Here is a 13,815-nt window from a genome sequence, read left to right on the forward strand (position 1 = left end):
CCCCCCCCCCAACTGAAACTGAAATGGCTTTTTGTACTAACCAGATTTTGCAGTGAGAGAGGGGAGGCCTGATAAACGCTTGGAATAATTACTAAAAGTCAGCACTAAATGTATCTATACTAGCATACTAGCCTTAAAATACTACGTCTGTGAGACCATGCACACACACACACATACAGATTTTATATAGTGAGCATCCATCACTGGTGGTTTTACTCCCATGAAGGGGGTTAAACCTGGAACTTGCCCACTGAGAAAGCGAGTCTCAGGGGCAAGGTGGTGGAAATATGGGGTAAGAATGTGGGCCATGCATTTTGCCTGTTCAAATGCGTCTGCATCAACAAAGGAACTCCTGAGTATTAGCAGGGCACAGTGATCTCTCAAAAGCTGTGAGTCACAAAAAAAAGAAAAAAAAGTGCAATTAATGTCTGTCAGTCAGCAGCTCTCAGCGTGGCAATAATACCCAACGTAAATGTCATGACCAAACCACGGGGCTGAGCAAACACACACACGCACACACTTATAAAAGGGAGTAAATTCTCTCTGGGTGGGCAATATTCAGCTGACAACTTTATTGCTGAGCAACCTCAGAGGATGAACTTATAATTCTGGAGAAGAGCCAAGACACCAAAAATTCCCATAATGCCTTCTTATTAAAGGTCATAACTCAAAAGCCTCATAAAAGTAATGGACATCGGCGTGGTGGTGGACAGAGCCGCGGACGCGCACATATAAACAAACAGAGATCCAGTACATTGTAGATCATTTGGAGTTTTTAAGGATAACTTCAGAAAAGAAAACTCAACACTTTTGGTTTCACATAATGGTTCTTTGACCCACGCTCGACAAACACACAGCTTCTAGTGTTAATCTCAAGTGAGTCATGGTACAGTCGGAGGGATCGCTAAATGCACAAAGAATAAAATGTTAATGTGCTTTGAGAACTTTTTCCCCCAGAGTGCAAACACATCTTTTTAGGCCTGTGTGTGTGTGTCTGTGTGTAAGTGCACGTGTGTTGCAAGTGCGCACACATGCGTAGTTGTTTTGCTCAATCATCAGCATTGTTTCTGCAAGTCATCTGTTGGCCTTAGATAACTCATTCGTTATTAGGCCAGTCTTTTACCATGCCGGTTATCTGCCACAGCTCTGAAAGGATATTTAAAAAGGTCTGTTTCACCATTAGAGAGATTTATTTAAACTAATGCATCAGGTTCTGGAACTGTTAAAACAAGGAAACATCTTAAACTTTAAGGAGCTGAACTCTGCCGACCTGTGAGAATATGTTAGCTGTTAAGGTAAACAAACTAAATGTCATACTCTGTGAAAATGCTATTTTCATGAAGAGACAGCACAGCTTAACCACTTTGTTTACTTTTTTAAAAGAGTTTGAAATGAATGTGAATCCACATGGATGAGAAAATAGGTGAATGAATGACTGAAGCTCCTGTACAATGTAAATGTCAGTGTCATGCTGAACTCTCCCATTGTTCAGAGCCTGGTTATGCACTTCTGAGTCTCAGCTCAGGGTCACGTTTATACTACATTGGAAGGAAGCATTTTTTACTTTATGTGCATCGACTATGTCAGGCCACAGATTCAATAATATGAAATACTTCAACTACATATGAAGCTGCGAGAGAGGTGACAAAACCGCACTCTTCCTTCACCCTGAACACCAGCTGTATGTGGATGCATTGACCTTTGCCGCTTTCCTCCATCTGTTCATTTCAAGAAATGGGCAGCACATAATGCACTCCCCCACTGAAGATATGTGCACACACAAACAGAGACAGACAAAAAAAAATCCTACAAAGTCGTAATTATCCAAGGACCAAATACATTTGCTTTTAAAATAGTCTCAGTTGTTGGACTATCTTCGAAACATAGTCAAATAAAATATCTCATATTATTTCAGAGCAGTCCTGCATCTCTTAGAAAGCTAAAAATATGAAAATGCTTCTAAGACTTTTGGTCAAAAAGGGATTTTGTCTTTTCAACTTTTCAATTTTATATTGACTTGTTAAGCTAAATGTTACAGTATTTCCCAAAAAGATGACAAACAGAAGTCTTCTTTAATAGAAGATGATCTTTTTTCCACTACATATGGAGGAAACCAGCATGAGTTGCTAACATATTGTGTTGGAAGCTAACATAATGGGCATCTATTGAGATTCATTCCACCCACTGATTGCTCTGTGTTCAGAACAAAAGACACAGAATGTGAGACAAATAAACAGAAACAGAGACTTGCTGAAGGGAAACATCGTTATATAATGTGTAGAACATATGCAGTTCTATACACATCCAGTTGGTTGTAAAGTCATATGTCTTAGGTTTGGATTTAGGATGGGTGTTCTTGTAAATGTAAACTTACTGGTTTCATTGCCCTGGTATATAAATTTTTCTTTTTTTTCTTTTGGTTTTTCCTTTTTTTTAATATCTGAGAGAGAAATGCCACCTGAAATACATTTTGTTACAGTTGTCCTACTCTTTAGCAAGCAGGTTGCAACAAACAGCTCTTGAAGTCACTCCACCCATTCACCAGTGACTGATTTTACAGTGGGACAAACTCCAGCTCCAATGTTTGGAGTGCAGCAGGTGACAAAAACCCTTCTTCTACTCTGAGATCTGCTGCAAGCGTTGAAAGCAGGGCTACTCTGACCAAAATGTCCAGCAAAAGCAGAATTGGTTCATGTCAGCTGCAGTCAAAGGACCAGAAACTTGCCCGAGAGGCAAACGATTACATTGCCTGGTTATTTGTCACAAGATCCCCACCCCAGAATTTCTAATGATCATGACATAAGCTGTACGATGAAATAACACATTTTCAGGAATGAACTTAATGATATCAACGTCTTTGTTATATGCAGACTTAAATTTGTGCTGGCACGTGCTGATGTCTCCCGAGCACTCCAAACAATCGATGATGTTCTTTATGAACTCAGCTTCTCTCCATGTCACGCTGTTTATGCTTTCCTTATCAATCAAATTTTGCTCCCGGCATGCACCGAGAAGAGGGTGATGAAAGGCAACGAAAGATGAGAGTGCGAAGAGGAGAGGATTATCACCCTTCTGCCCTTAATGCATCTACCTGATTACTTTTTACACCTCAGGAATGAATACATACATCCTCTGTCTATTAATGGCAATCTGGCGAGAGGAAGTCAAAGTACTGTGGCATTATGATGGATCTGAGCAGGATGCAGGCTATTGCACCGATAGGTAAATGAAATCGCAATGTCAGTCTGGCTACGGGAGAAAGAGAACATTTACATATACCAGATGGAAAAATGTGTACATAATAATGATGTTCCAGCACTCTTATGCATAGAGGGCTGGAGTGCAGAGATTTGACCACCCACTGAAGCAAGAGAAGAGACAAGAATGACCTTTTTTATAACAAGAGAAATGGAATGGCTTGGCAGATACTGTGTGTGTGCGTCTGTGTGTGTTTGTGTGACTGGTTTGTTTTGTGAGTAAGGCCTTTTACCATCAGTTAGCCGCCTGATGCTGACAGTGCTCTGCAGCTGAACCACAGCAGAGCGATCCGGGACCTGCTTTGACATTTTCAACTTGATTCATTAATTCATGGTTGGCAGTCTTGGTGACAAGCGCACTTAAACGAGCTGCACACCCCGGCTGCACATCTACTTGAAATGTATGGTTTATATTTCATGAAGTCATTCACAAAGGATGGAAATGTGAACAGATTCAGTCCACGATATAAAGCTTTACCATAAACTAATGGCTGTAAATATGTTTGCTTTTTTTTTTTTAATCCTTCCTCGAAGGATGCTAGCCATGTAGAAACTGTGCTGGTGAGATCCTCAGACAATCTTTTAAATTTTAAATGAAAAATAAATCCTCCCGCATATGAAAGTGACTGAGACAAGCATGCGCTTCCTGTGCTTGTAATATTCTTGGGGCGGCTGCCTTGGTGTTAAATCCAGATATGTCCCAGGGGCACCTCCTCTAAGCCCCAGGGAATGAAGCTGGTCGGGTGGTGAGGTCCTTGAGGATAATGCCTAATGATGCTGTGCTTTCAATTGTATTATCTGAATCTTTATGAAGGCAAGAATCATTGTGGGGGATTAACAGATGCATAGATGCTCATCGAAGCTGTTGACACATATGAGTAAAGCTACACTGCATCCCCTTTTCAACCCTGTCTATTTCATATTTATGTAAAAGTAATTAGCTACAGGAAATAAATGTTGTAAATGAAAAGTATCCTTTTCCATGAACAGGATGCTGTCAGCTATCAACAGGAAACAGAAGCTACAATTTGCACAGACTCACCAAAAGTGTACAACAGCAGATTTGAAAAATCCTGCCTGGTTGGATGACTTTTGGTTTTTGTTCTGCAATTTTTTGATGGTAGTTTTCTGGTGGCTGCATCCTGCAGGCGCTCCATGTACTCAAATGACCTCCACAACCACCAGATGTTAATCTAATACAGCACCTTTGGGATGTGGTGGAAGGGAAAATTCTCATCTCTAGCAACTGTGTGATGCTACATGTGAAAATGGACCAGAATCTCTTCTGATTATTTTCAGCATCTCATTGAATCTATGCCACGAAGGCAAACGTGGGTCCAACCTAGCACTAGCACGGTGTACCATTATATATCTTATATTACACAGAAGCGACCTTTTTGCAGGACGTCCAGGAAATTTCCACAAAGAACTAGATGTGATTAAATATGACTTTTCAAATGAAATAAAAAAAAAGGGACATGACTTAAAAGGAAGGAACGCTGTAAAGACCAATGAATGTCAATATACGTGTGAAGTCATGCTGGTATGATTTGAAAAATCAGCCAGCTTGTACATTTCAACCACTTTGCAATACAGTAAGCAAAATTACACAAGTTGCAGTTACACTGACCTGAATGCAATAGTGCACCTTTAAGATGTTGTGCCACAGGAGACACCTATATGGATGTAAAGGGGATCTAATCAAGTACTAGAAAGGTGTAACGAATGACTGTATGTATCATTTTAAATTTTTTTATTATTTTATGATTTTTTTCAAGAAAGTATGCTTTATATTTTTTTCAAGCAAAAATATTAATGAGAATTATAACAATACTGAACAATACTGTGAAGGAACTTTCACCAGTAAACCATATGAGACGTGTAGGTCTTATAAGACTAAGGCTAAAAAGCCCTTTTAGTGCAATGTTAGGGAAATATTTCACTATTCAGTAATTTTGTACTGAACAATACTGTATTACAATAGTGTACAATAAGCTAGAAACTCCCAACATAAACATACTAATGTAAAATCATTTCAGGAAAACCACAATATTCTTTATTGAGTTTGAATTTATTGCAAGATTATTTGTATTAGAAAACACCCGTTTCAGCCAGCTGTACCTCATTTAATAAACTGAAGTATAAAATAATCCAATCGTACAACATAAATAGTGTGTTCAAATATCTCTGGGTACTCACTGGTAAATCCATTACTTCATATTCAGTTTTCTTGAGTCTGTCTAAATGAGGCTGCATTATGTGCAGCTCAATACGTCGTGTGCATTTATCATTCTGATGTGCTGATATGAGGACACATAAAGCCTCTCTGCTTGCTGTGCAACATGCATGCACACGCCTTTGTGTTGTGGTGCTTTTTTGTGTGTTGTGGTGAGATTTGAATCCAAAAGTGATTGTAAAGACAAGAGTCATAAATCTCTGTCCCTCTGGGTCCGCATCAAGAAGGGATATATAACCACGGGCCATTTCATTATTTGAGTTTTTCTGTGTGTGTATCTGCGTGTGTATTTGTATCCTTTGTGCATGTATCGCGTAAGCGCGTAAATATGCATCACGTGCCTGTGTGCTAGCAGAATTAAATATATACAGCTTGGTTTTTAAAACAAGCTCCACAAATGCAATTTTAGCCACAGAAGACGACTCATATGACTTTTGAAACGACAGGCTGTGATCACTATATTAATTAAAGCTGGGTGTATAAAGAGAGTGGACACCTTCAGGAAGAAAGAGGAAACTTCACAAATGCAGAGATATGGAGAATTAAACTCATCTTCTTGTCAGGTAGAAAGATGTTTACCATCAGTCTAGACACTAATGCATGCCCCCCATTTAGCCTTAATTCTCTTTCACTTGGCTTGCAAACTGACTAAGAGAGTGGGCATGCCGTAGCCAAATGTCACCTTGAATGAATAAAGTAATTAAGCAATGCTCTTGCCATGATTAGCCGATTACCTCACTGGTCGTCCGTCATCTGAATTTTACCATCCAGCAGTACATACTCTATAAATACCATAATGGACATGTGCAGGGCTTTCTGAAGTAAAGTGATTACAACACTAATAACAGCTTTCAGCTTTATATAAGACAATATACCTGTGAGTGTCTGAGCACTTGTGTGTGTGTGTGGGGGGGGGCAGGTAGAGGGTGGATCCGGCAGCACTTGTGTCATAGAGTTAAATAGATATACAGAACTTCTTCAGTCTCTTATAGCGCAGATAATTACTAAGAAGAGATGCTGTTGCAAAGCAGAAACAGTTTAGGTCCCCAGATGAATATCCATTATCAGGTCCTGGGTAGAACTCTGTTCTTGCAATATATGCGATAGAACATTTCGTAGTTTTAAGTTTTAAAAAGAGGCTTTTCATCCACTCCCCATCAAAGATTTTATGCAAGTTTAGCCAACCATTCACTCTCACATTTCTGGCTACCCTACAGATAGCTGGGATAGGCTCCAGCCTTCCCCTCAACCTTAAATTGGACCAGCGGAAAGAAGTGGATGGTTAGATATTTAGCCAAAATGCAGTATAGTAGTTCAACTCGATTCAAAAAGTACTTGCTGCTTCGTTCACAGCTGCTGACATTTGAGCCATGGTTTACCTGAAAAGAAAACCATTTTAAACAGATTCATGGGGCAGCGCAGTGGTGCAGTGGTTAGCATTGTTGCTTCACAGCAAGAAGAACCTCATGGAGTTAAGGACGTTAGGTTAATTGGAGACTAATTTGGTGACCCTGATCGTAGCGACCCATGGATCAACTTTGCAGCAACTTTATTAAGCTAGCTAACCTTACCTATTAGCATTCACCTTTGCACTGACAATGAAGGATTGCTTGTGCTTCACCTTCCAGATGGCAGAATCATTGACCTGTCCAAATCAATAACACATATAACCTCCAATACTTTACTGTACTTTGTGAAAAACTACCTGTGAAAAAATTGGCTGAAATATTGATCTCCTATAATATTTTTTAAAGTCTGATAACTTATAATTTTATAATTACAATTTTGATAAACAAACACACACACACACACACACACACACACACACACACACACACACACACGCACTGGGGGCAAAGTGAAACATTAATTTCATCCTATGCCAGGCCAACCTGTAAACCGCCAAGCTAACTTTGTATGCTAACCCCTTTGTGTTGTAACACAAACCAGACTAGTTATACAATTAGCTGCTTTATTAAAAAGTCAAAAGATTCTATTCAATAGATTGAAAACATTCAAATACAAAAAAGGCCACACAGCTACTCATTAATTCTCAGAGAACAGATGCTACAACAATTAAAGTACACACGTCTCCCTGTGGTGAGGTCTTCTCTGGTTTTTATTTATACCTTCTCCCTTTCTATTTCATCATTCCTTATACTCTTCCCATTGATTTCACAGTTAATGTATCTCTTAATGTGTACATGGTATATGCAACTTTTTGTGTGGGACATTACAGCAAGCATAACAAATGTTAAATGCATGGATACTGAAAGGTCCATTAACTCCTGCTTGCTACATTATTGCTGGTCAAGTTGACTGTTCACAGCAGGGAAAAACAGCCCTCGGGCCACCAGGAAAGCTTCGGTGGGCGGTCTGCTCCCGAGGAGTTTCACATTTACTGAGTTTTGTAAAAAAACACTCTTTTTTTCTTTGTTTTGTTTTGCTTTTTACATTTATTTGTGCCCTGTACATGTATTTTTGTCTACAAAATATTTACTTTTATTTTGTTTTGGTGTACCAAGTTATTTCTTTGGTAGGACTAATTTATATTTGGCTTTTCTTCTCATGCCTGCTCACTTTGAGTAAAACACCAGAATTATGCCAAGCTTTGACTGAAATAAATACATCTAGAACTATTCATATTTTCCTTCACGCTACTCCAAGTCAAGGTCAAAACACCATGTTTTATGTGAAAATGAACATAGATTCAATTGGATTACATTAAAGTTAATGTCTTGGCACTCAACAAGCACCAGTACCATTTAATGTGTTTTCCAGATAGAAAAACATGTCAGAAAAGCTGAACGAATGGTTTTGATGTTGTATGCCAAAAGATAATTGCAGTCACAGAACAAAACAAAGCAGAATTAAACTTTATGGGAGATTTTATTGAAATGTCACTTACATTTTCTAATGTACAACAAACTGACAGGAATGAGAATTTCTGAAACTCTATAACTGCATCTAACCACCCAGTTCTAATTTCAATGTGTTTGCCTTCTCCATCTCTAGTTCAAACCAGACCTCAAAGCCACTCGCGGAGTCATTGAGGGAAACTGAGAAATCAAAGCCCTCCCATTTGCTCTTGATATGTTTCATGGCAGCGGGAGAGAGTCATTTTAATAATCTGAGCCTTTATCATTACCGTTCAAGACAGAGGTAAATGAAAACTTCTGAACCTTGGATCACATAATCAGTCGGATGATGGCTGGAAAATAAAATCTGAAAAGCACCATGCTGATAGAGACACAGATAAACAGGCGTGCAGAAATGTTTGCACAAAGACGCACTTCATAAAACCTTATTAAGTGTTCTGTTAGGCTCATGCACAAACCTGGTAGACACACATATTACAGATAATCTTGACTAAAATGATATAAAAAAACAGACGATAAAACACATAAGGACAATAGTTTATAATCAAAAACTAGAGAGACGCCAACATCACACAAACAAAGGTGACCACGTCCCTGTTCCCTGTATCTCCAACCAGAGATCTTCCCACATTTACTGTAACTATGACAAAAACAGTGTTTTCTATGATCCATACAAACACATGAAAGCTATAAAGTAATTGTAAAATTCAATGGTCATAACATGACTTCCCCATAAGTTTAAAATAGCTGCATTGAAAAGATAACACAGTTGGGCACAGTGATTATGTTAGGGTAGCGTGGATGACTAAAATCTTGCTGTAGGCTATGACTTAAGACATTAAGAAGGACTCAGATGGATAACTAAGAAACTGGGTATGCTCAGCATTGTAGAAATAGATAAAAATAGTGGTCTTGGTTTTTTTTTATGCTCTATCTGCAGTTTCTGCTACCTTTGTTTCACCACACTGCTTTGCTCACTGATCGGAGAAGCAGCCTCTGCCTGTTTTTGACACTGAACAGTAGTCTCCAATGTTGATAGACTGCTCAGTAAGACTACCAAGTGTAGCATACTGCAGTATTCAACTTGGTACATTCTGAAACTTTTTGTTTTTCAACAGAAAGCAAATGTCTTACCTCATTTCGAAATCTCCCCTTCTAGGCTGCACAGATGCATCTGCAGGATCTCCTCTACTGTGTAGTAACAACAAGCCTTCACTTTGAATTAAATTTGGGAGAACAAGATAAAGTCAAATTTTCTCTTATGTTGGAATAGTTTGTGTCCACTTATCTACTTATTGAGAAAAGTCAATGCAAATCAATATTAAGCTGTTCTCATTGATCACCCTCACCAGACGTCTTTTCCAGAATCCCTCCATATATGTGGCACTGGGGTCACTGAATGGTTCAATTAATAAATATGAAAGTGCTGTGAATCACATGCTATGACTTTCACACTTGGCAGATTTTAACTGAAAACATATGGGAGCCTTTTGGACACATCAGGCTGTCTCCACAACCATCTTCAAAAAAACAAATAAAGAAATATTCTACAGGATATAGTGTGCTTTTTAGGTACCATGATACCAGGCAACAGATCAGTTTCTTCACTTGTGTGATTTAAATGAGGCCTTTAACATAAAAAGGTAAACAGTAATACTGGATACTTTCTGCAACCCTCTGATAACTTGTTTTCCACGTGACCATTCCTGCAGCAGGTCTTCTAAATCTCTCTGGTCCACTCGTACCTGTGTGTTCAGAAATAATGGTCTTTCACTAGTCTGACCGCTCTCCTGTCTGAGCTCTCTGTCACAAGTGCAGCAAACCGAGAGCCTGCTTACAACTGCAAAAACAAGTTTAGTCAGCAACAGCAACGGACTTTAACAGTACAACGAGGATCAAAGCATTTAGCAATGAGCACCAACTCTCCAGGGGAGCAGCTGTGTTTCCCTATCAGCAACAATGCGAAGTCAATAGCAGTAGCCACATGCTTCTGAACTGCTTGGTCGAACAGCAGCACCTCGGGACCAACAGTACTGGTAACTGGACAACACTAAACTGGGCAAAGCACAGAAAGTGTGTCTATGGTCAAGTGAAAGACTATTTAATGTTAACCCATTTACTTCAGCTCATATATTTAATTTATGTTAATGTGATCTGTATTGTTTCTCAAACTTTTTCTGGAATGCCCAACTTCAGAAGAGAAAAAAAGCTGCATACTTTACAATTTTTCATCAATTATTAACAACAAAAATGACTCAAAGTTCCGTTTTAGTAAAATAAAGGTCTAGGATAGGGGTGTCAGACAAAAGGCCCCAGGAGCCACAAGCACATTAGCCAAGACCCCAATCTGGCCCATTGGTTGGCTTTGGAAAATGAAATAGATGGCATCAATTTTAGACTTTTACCAGTGTTTTCAAAAGTGGTAACACTTTTCCTCCAGATAAAGACCTCCTCTATGACCACTCATACTCCACCAAAGTAATGAAGTAATTGATAAATAATTAAATGACAAAAGAAGATCCTGGTTTTTAGTACAATAGAGATTTCTGTGTTTTATATTGGGTACACAGTGAAAGTAAAGCAGTACAGTAAAAGGACTGAAACTAAAAGGACAAAAACTGTTTCATAATTACTGTCTGGGAAACAAGTTTCCAGAAATGTTTCTGTAATTTTACACTAATTTCTTATAAATAGAGAGTTGTGTTGATAGATTGCTTCACTTTACAACAGAAGCATTTTGTTTTAATCATTTAGAGAAACTGAGATGTACAGTTGAAATTGCACTTCATTTTCTTATATTAAGATTAAATGTGTTGTTAAACATCGTAACAGTAACAGAAAGGGGTGCCTAACTGGTCCTGACCAATTAACATCAAAGTGGTTTCTGATATAAAATGAGTTTGAAACACCTGGTCTAAACAATAGCATCAACAACTATTGATTACTCTTATTTATTTTGCTTAAAAAAATACCATACCATACCTTGCTATTTATTTCATACATCTATCGATCCTCTTTCACCAGAGGTGGCCGGTCTGGTGTCATGGTGTGAGGACAACAACCTCACCCTCACCACTGATAAAACAAAGGAGATGATGGTGGACATAAGGAGAAGAAGAGGCCTCACCAGCTGCTGTTTATCCGAGAGAGTGAAGTGGAGAGGGTGAGCAGCTTTAGGTACCTGGGCGTTCACATCAGTGAGGACCTCACCTGGACACTGAACACCACACAGCTGGTCAAGAAGGCTCAGCAGCTGCTGTATTTCCTGAGGAGGCTGAGGAAATTTGGGATGTCAGCCAAGATCCTCAGCAGCTTCTACAGCTGCACTGTGGAGAGCACACTGACCAGCTGCATCACTGCATGGTACGGCAGCACTAGTGCTATGGACCAAATGCCTGCAGAGAGGGATAACAACTGTGGAGAAGATCACCAGGACCCTGCTGCCCTCTCTGCAGAGCATCTACCATTGTCCAGAGTCCAGAGCTGCCTCCATCCGTAGAGACCCCACACACCCTCACAGACTGTTCACACTTCTGCCCTCGAGACGAAGGTTTAGAAGTGTGAAGTCCAGGACATCTAGACTCAACAACTCCTTCTTCCCCACTGCTATCAGACTCCTGAACAGCACCTACCTCAACTGCAGTTTGCACATTAGCACAATTTGCACACTAAGTTCATTTTGCACATTAATCCTTTGTACTTCCTTGACAACTGTATACCTCTTTTACTATTTTTATCCCTATTTTTACCTTATTTATCTTAACATCGTGTCTTCATTTTATCCTTTATTCTTGTTCCTTCAACCCTACCTAACTTGGCATTTGTGTATGGACAGCAAAGGAAGAATTTCATTGCACAGAGAAATGCTATTTCTTCTGTACACATGACAACAAACACTTCGAATCTTGAATCTTTGAAATGTTTAAATTTTTATTTGATTTTAAGAGGTTGGCAAGAATACAACAGGTCACCTGCTGCACGGCTGTATATCATAGTATTATTGTATATTATCAAATTTACTATTATAAATAATAATTATACAATGAATAAGAATAAAACACATGAAACAATAATTAGCTCCTTCTTTATTCAGCCAGTCTTAACTAGATCTGTCCCTAGTTTTCATTTTATAACTAACTACAAGTGTGCATAGGAAGGAAACTTAATCCACACAGAGAGCCTTTCTATTCAAAGAAAAAAGATCTAGGAGAAAATCCTGGTTTAGACGGTAATAGCCGGTATCTTCCTCACAGTAGCAATGCGAGATCTAGATTTGATGTGTAAGGTTACAGGTAACTGCACCTTCTTTTGACATGCGTTAAAAAAAAGGTGGAAAGTTTGATAAGGAAAAGAGCAGACAGTGAGAGTGGAAAGAGGAAAGTTCTTTTCAGGTCAGCTCACGCTTGCCAGAAGGTTCCTGCATTAATTAGACAGAAACGTGTATGTGTGAAAGACAAAAACGAAAAAGGAAGAAAGAGACAGTGTGATACTGCATGTGTGGATATTGTGTGAAATTGTGTATGTGAGCATGCTTAAGTGTGTCGTAATTGGCACGAAGGCAACGCGGAGGGCAGGATGAGGCCCTCTTCTTCTCACATATTCCCCCTCTGCCTGAGCATTGTCATAAATCCAGATAAGGGTTTACTTGACAACAGCAATTGACCTTTTCCTTCATTTAGTCCGCACCACATCACAGCTGAATACTGAAAGAAATGTACAGGCAATCAGATGAAAATACAAAGAAAAGCAAGATAGACAGAAAGATAGTGGAGTACACAGATAGATAAATGACATTTAATCATTAAAACTAACAAGAACTTACTGTTTTAAATGGTTCACTTTATGAACACTTTTTCCTAACAACATTTTAGCTTGAATTGGAGTAATTAAGCCAAATCTGAAGAAAGCCCTGGCTGGCCTGGATGTTCTTCAGATTCCCTCTTTTAATTGGCCTGCTAACATGAAAGCCTTGCCAAGAACACAGGTCCTCTGTTAACATGGTTCGTATTTTTACTCGATACATATACTGTGGCTGTAACACGCCTTCAGAAACTTTAATGTTATAACGGTGGAAGGAAAGTGGAATCAAATTGCTACCCTTACCACCTTCATTCAAATAACAAACCTTAATTTATGTGTACCTATGTGTTGCCCAGATATTTACAAAGGTGAGCATTTTGACATGGGCGAAAGCGCCAGTCCTCAACACAAATCTCGCAACCATGTGCTTTCATTTCTTTGAAACACAAAAACAAGCTCCGGCGTTCAGAATGTAATGACTGAAAAAGACATTATAAAACAAAACCACATATAAGATGACAGGAAATGAAACGTATTCTTTTAAATGTATTTCATTATACAACTTTTCATCACAAAGACTCAGTCATTCAGACATAGGTGGCTGTGTTCTTTCTCCCCTGCTCTTCTCCCTGTACACCAACTG

Source organism: Pundamilia nyererei, unplaced genomic scaffold, assembly GCF_000239375.1.
Source record: "Pundamilia nyererei isolate P.nyererei 1_Seehausen unplaced genomic scaffold, PunNye1.0 scaffold00047, whole genome shotgun sequence".
Lineage (NCBI taxonomy): Eukaryota > Metazoa > Chordata > Actinopteri > Cichliformes > Cichlidae > Pundamilia > Pundamilia nyererei.